This window comes from Camellia sinensis, chromosome 3, assembly GCF_055761805.1.
Source record: "Camellia sinensis isolate YWXY chromosome 3, ASM5576180v1, whole genome shotgun sequence".
NCBI classification, from domain to species: Eukaryota; Viridiplantae; Streptophyta; class Magnoliopsida; order Ericales; family Theaceae; genus Camellia; species Camellia sinensis.
The window spans coordinates 97,021,979-97,028,348 of record NC_138963.1 but is presented as its reverse complement, the minus strand read 5'-3'; the positions used below and the strand labels follow the sequence as shown (position 1 = coordinate 97,028,348).

General features: G+C 31.8%; 1 pseudogene; it reads left to right on the top strand.

Annotated features, from left to right (window-relative positions):
* Positions 1–4,067: 4,067 nt before the first annotated feature.
* Positions 4,068–4,511, top strand: LOC145821708 (secreted RxLR effector protein 161 pseudogene; annotated as a pseudogene).
* Positions 4,512–6,370: the final 1,859 nt, after the last annotated feature.

The following is a 6,370-nucleotide window of genomic DNA, read 5'->3' as shown; positions in this document are numbered from 1 at the left end:
TTATAATTCAATTCCATAACCTTATGAGATCTAGAGAAGTAAAGAAAACAAATTCATAAGTCGAAAACCATTTATTTCTCGCAAATCGGTCATTTTATACATTATGACAATTTACAATACAAGGAACTATAAAATATATATCGAATCGCCCAAGGGGCTTACACATTTCAAGGCTAAGAGCTTTGATCTCAAATAAAATAAAATACTATCTCGACAAGTAAGCTCACTAGTTGAAAACAAGGAACATCAAAGGAGCTTCAGTGCTCCATCATAACTCCATATGCTTCTCGACAATCATAGTCACACATTGATCACCTAAAATTTGGGAATATCTAGCCCATAAAACAGGAGTGAGCATTTACGCCCAATAGAAAATTAACTTAACACAATGATATATATATATATAAATGTTTATGCAATGCCTCATAATGTACAAGTTCTGTAACTTTGTTTGAAATTCGATGTTCAAAATAAACTTTAAACCCATAATTACTCAACACTTGCACTTTACTTCTTTCTCAAAAAATCCTCTTTTTTCTTTTTACAAAATCCCAACACAACTCATAATACCTCCACATTACCGACCAACAAGCACGGAAGGGAAATTGGGCACCTTTTATATTTCCGAAAACACCTACATATTTACCAGTCATCAAGCACAGAAGGGCAATTGGACACCTATTGCATTTCAAAAATAACTCCACGTTTACTAGCAACCGCTTTAACTCCTTTAGGAAACTCGACAATTTCCCAAACTTGATTCTTAGCCATCAAACACAGACGTTGTTTTGTGAATAGAATAGGCTTAAAACTCTGTCCCTTTCACTTTTCCCATATGGTTCTATAAAAGTGTTCTGTTAGTGTGCTTCTTTATACATTCAAGATTTGATCATTCAAGGATAAAGATTCAAAGGCTTGAACATCATGGCAGGAGGTATTCTTCTTTCTGAATTAAAATTATTTTAATTCTCACAATTGGTATCAGAGCTTTCCTTCTGTTATGTTGTTTAGTATTTGTTTCATCTACATAAAATCAAAGTTCCGGATCTTACAGTGTAGAACGTTTTATTCAACAATTTACTGAATGTTTTGATGCGTACAGTCGTATACTGAATCTAATTCACACCATAAAATTTAACAATTCAGAATCATTGTAGAATCAGAATGAGTAATTTATATTGCATAACTTTTGAATATCACTATTAAAGAAAAAGGAAGCATTGTTGCAATAGTAGAGTCCATCGTGATTTGTGGTATTTACATTTATTTAGAATTTTCTCCTACTCTCAATCTATTTTATTTAGGAGACTTGTTGTGTGTCATTAACTAATATTTTTAATGGTAGAGTATAACCGCCATGATTCGTGTATTAAAATAATTGCTCTGATAATATTTTTAATTGCTCTGATACCAATTGTGAGAATTAAAATAATTTTAATTCGAAAGAAAAATACCTCCTGCCATGATGTTATCCATAAAATGGCCCATATGCCACATGTTTGTTTTATTTATTTATTTATATTATATATATTTAATTGATTTAATGACTAATTAATTGGTTTAATGACTAATGGGTAACTCATGTCTGTTCACTATCCTATATGGTGGTTTCATGGGACTTTACAACTTCCCTGATAGTGGGAAGTTATAAGGAGTTACACTTAGATATGGGTCCAAGCCTATCTATATATATGCCTGTGATAGCCATCAGACACAGACATTGTTTTGTGAATAGAATAGGCTTTAAACTCTGTCCTTTTCACTTTTTCCATATGGTTCTATAAAAGTGTTCTGTGAGTGGGTTTTTTACACATTCAAGATTTGATCATTCAAAAATAAAGATTCAAAGGCTTGAACATCATGGCAGGAGGTATTCTTCTTTCTGAATTAAAATTATTTTAATTCTCAGTCTGAATCAACCAATGTCAAATTCAGTAACAAATCTAAACCTTCCTGTGGGTAGACGTCACTAAACTGTATTAGATTTTCTATTACTTTATAATAAGACTAATGGGTTCCGAAATATTTAAGAAAAATAAAACTCATACCTGTGGGTTTAGAGTGTTCAATCCCTTTAATATCCAATCCATTATCTTATTCCAATTAAATTTCATAAATAATTACTTTCCTGTGGGACCAAGAAATTATTTATAAAACATAATTGCAATGAAAAATGCCAAATTAATTTTTTTAACTTTATGTGATCAAAATACTGAGGATCACGTCTTTATGTCTTAAGATGCTGTGACTACTCTTAAAACAAAATAAATTTTTTAAATATGGCATAATTTATTAATGTGAGCAAATCCTTATAGTCACAACAAATACATAATCTTTCAATGCACATAATGTATAATACATACAATCAGAGTAATATCACATGAAAAATCCCAAGACCAAACACATCTAATTCAACCTTACACTAGATTTTGCTTAAAAATTGGACCAAAATAAATTCTATAAGTCCAACACACAGTATATACATGCTCTTAATTCATATAAATTTTCATGGCATAAATAATCTTGATACATGTAATAAGATATTACACTATACTAGAGAGCATGCCAATTATTATGAAAATTTATAAGACTTTAAAGGATATGTTAAAAAGTTCACTATATGAAATTCAAAAGAATTTGCTTACAATTTAAACATGCAGCTATAATAAACAAAATATTTATAATAGCATGTTAAAATTTCTTCATGAAAATGTCTAGAAATAAATTCAAGTCCTTCATACCTCTTAAAATTAACCAAATAAGCCCAAATAAAGGTATGATAATTTCTAGAATTTATGCAAAATAGGATGAAGCAATTTAGTCTTTAATGTTTATCAATGAATGAAAATTCATACTTGATGACATACAAGAAGACTCCAAATAAAATAGGTTCAGAATAGGAACACTTCTAAATTCATGTAAACACTACTATTATAGAACAAGAACAAGATGAATTCTACTATTGCCTCTAATTAATATACGTTATGCAACAATTCATCTTTAATGGTAAAAATAATGTAACAAGTTTCAGAATTTTTTTTTTTTATTACACAGCAAGATATGGGAATTTATGCATGAAACACATAAATAAAACAACGAAAAATGGGTACAAAAGTCAAATTCACTTCATCAGACTTTAGTCGGTTTCAAAATAATTTTTTTTAATCCAAAAGTGAAACCTGTTATATGCAATTCAATTGTTAGGGGTTTGGTTCAAAACAAAAACATGAACGCACAGTTACGAGATTATACTACATGTGATTTTAATCTCTCAATATATAAGAAACGTGGGTCCGTTCATGTTTTTACAAAATTTAAATAAATTGCCAATAAATTTAAAACAGAACAAAATCTAATCATTAATCAGAAACAAGCTAAACAACATAATAGAAGTAAGGCTCTGATACCAAATTTATTTGAAGTCTTCTTGTTTGTCATCAAGTATGAATTTTCATTCATTGACAAACATTAAAGACTAAACTGTTTCATCCTATTTTGAATCTTTATAATTGAAATATAGGCTTGAAACTCTGTCCCTTTCACTTTTCCCATATGGTTCTGTAAAAGTGTTCTGTGAGTGGGCTTTTTACACATTCGAGGTTTGATCATTCAAGGATAAAGATTCAAAGGCTTGAACATCATGGCACGAGGTATTCTTCTTTCTGAATTAAAATTATTTTAATTCTCACAATTGGTGTATGTCACATGTTTTATTTATTTATTTATATTATATATATTCAATTGGTTTAATGACTAATTAATTGGTTTAATGACCAATGGGTAACTCATGTCTATTCACTATCCCATATTGTGGTTTCATGGGACTTTACAACTTCCCTGATGGTGGGAAGTTATAAGGAGTTACACTTGGATATGGATCCAAGCCTGTTGATATATATGCCTGTGATAGCCATCAAATACAGACGTTGTTTTGTGAATAGAATAGGCTTGAAACTCTGTCCCTTTCACTTTTACCAAATGGTTCTGTAAAAGTGTTTTGTGAGTAGGCTTCTCTATGCATTCAAGATTTGATCATTCAAGGATAAAGATTCAAAGGCTTAAACATCATGGCAGGAGGTATTCAACTTTCTGAATTAAACATTTTAAAGGGTGACAAATTCAGTTTAAGTCAATGTCCGAAGAATGATTTGGAAAAGGAACAAATGGTTAGCATTCCCTATGCATCTGTCGTAGGCAGTTTAATGCATGCTTTGGTTTGTACACGACCTAACATTGCATTTGCAGTTGGGATGCTTGGAAGATACCAAAGTAATCCAGGAATAGAACATTGGAAGGCTGCAAAGAAAATCATGAGGTACTTAAAGGGAACCAAGGACTACATGCTTACTTACAAGCATGTTGACTGTCTTGAGGTGGTTGGATATTCAGACTCAGATTTTGCGGGTTGTCAAGATTCCAGAAAATCCACTTTAGGATATGTCTATCTGCTAGCAGGCGGTGACAATAATTGCATCGTCAACAATGGAAGCAGAGTTTATAGTCTGCTTTGAAATAACCTCACAGGCTATTATGGTATGATGCCATGAAGGAAGAGTTGGAATCTATGGCTAAGAATCAAGTTTGGGAAATTGTCGAGTTGCCGAAAGGAGTTAAAGCTGTTGGCCGTAAATGGGTCTATAAGACCAAGAAAGACTCAAATGGTAATGTCGAACAATATAAGGCCAGACTCGTAGCCTAGGGTTTTACTCAAAGAGAAGGCATCGATTATCATAATACATTTTCTTCGGTTTCTAGAAAGGATTCATTTCGAATTATCATGGCATTAGTAGCTCATTTTGATTTAGAGCTACATCAAATGGATGTGAAAACGGCATTTTTAAATGGGGATCTTGAGGAAGAAGTATACATGAACCAACCTGAAGGTTTTTGTTCTGATAAAGATAGTCACTTAGTTTGCAAGCTCAAGAAATCCATATATGGACTAAAACAAGCTTCCCGACAGTGGTATTTAAAGTTCCACAATGTTATTACTTCATATGGTTTCACGGAGAATGTTGTGGACAATTGTATTATACCTCTAAGGTTTGGGTATTTTTATTTAATGGCCATCATCAGTTTGTTAGTTACCCGACAATCAACAACGTGTGTTATATGTGCCAAGTGGGAGATTGTAAGAATATCCATAAAGTGGCCCATATGCCACATGTTTGTTTTATTTATTTATATTATATATATTTATTATATATATTCAATTGGTTTAATGACTAATGGGTAACTAATGTCTGTTCACTATCCCATATGGTGGTTTCATGGGACTTTAGAACTTCCCTGATGGTGGGTGGAAAGTTATAAGGAGTTACACTTGGATATGGGTCCAAGCCTATCTATATATATGCATGTGATAGCCATCAAACATAGACATTGTTTTGTGAATAGAATAAAAATAATTTTAATTCAGAAAGAAGAATGCCTCCTGCCATGATGTTTAAGCCTTTGAATCTTTATCCTTGAATGATCAAATCTTGAATGTATAAAGAAGCCCACTCATAAAACACTTTTACAGAACCAAATGGGAAAAGTGAAAGGGACATAGTTTTAAGCCTAGCTATATATATGCCTGTGATAGCCATCAAACACAGACGTTGTTTTGTGATTTGTGCTAGTGGTATTTACATTTATTTAGAATTTTCTCTTACTTTGAATCTATTTTATTTAGAAGACTTGTTGTGTCATTAACTATTATTTTTGACACACACCTTAAAGAGCAAAATATTTAATCTGATTCCGTATAAAATCTAGAAATTCTCATACCTTTATTTGGATTTATTTGGCTTATTTTAAAAAGGGCATGAAAGGGACAGAGTTTCACCATCAAACACATACGTTGTTTTGTGAATAGAATAGGCTTGAAACTCTGTCCTTTTCACTTTTCCCATATGGTTCTGTAAAAGTGTTCTGTGAGTGGGCTTTTTATACATTCAAGTTTGATCATGAAGGATAATGATTCAAAAACTTGAACATCATGGCAGGAGGTATTCTTCTTTCTGAATTAGAATAATATCCATAAAGTGGCCGATATGCCACATGTTTGTTTTATTTATTTATTTATATTATATATATTTGTTATATATATTTAATTGGTTTAATGACTAATTAATTGGTTTAATGACTAATGGGTAACTCATGTCTGTTCACTATCCCATATGGTGGTTTCATGGGATTTTACAACTTCCAGGGAAGTTATAAGGAGTTACACTTGGATATGGGTCCAAGCCTATCTATATATATGCCTGTGATGGCCATCAAACACAGACGTTGTTTTGTGAATAGAATAGGCTTGAAACTCTGTCCCTTTCACTTTTCCCATATGGTTCTGTAAAAGTGTTCTGTGAGTGGGTTTTTTACACAT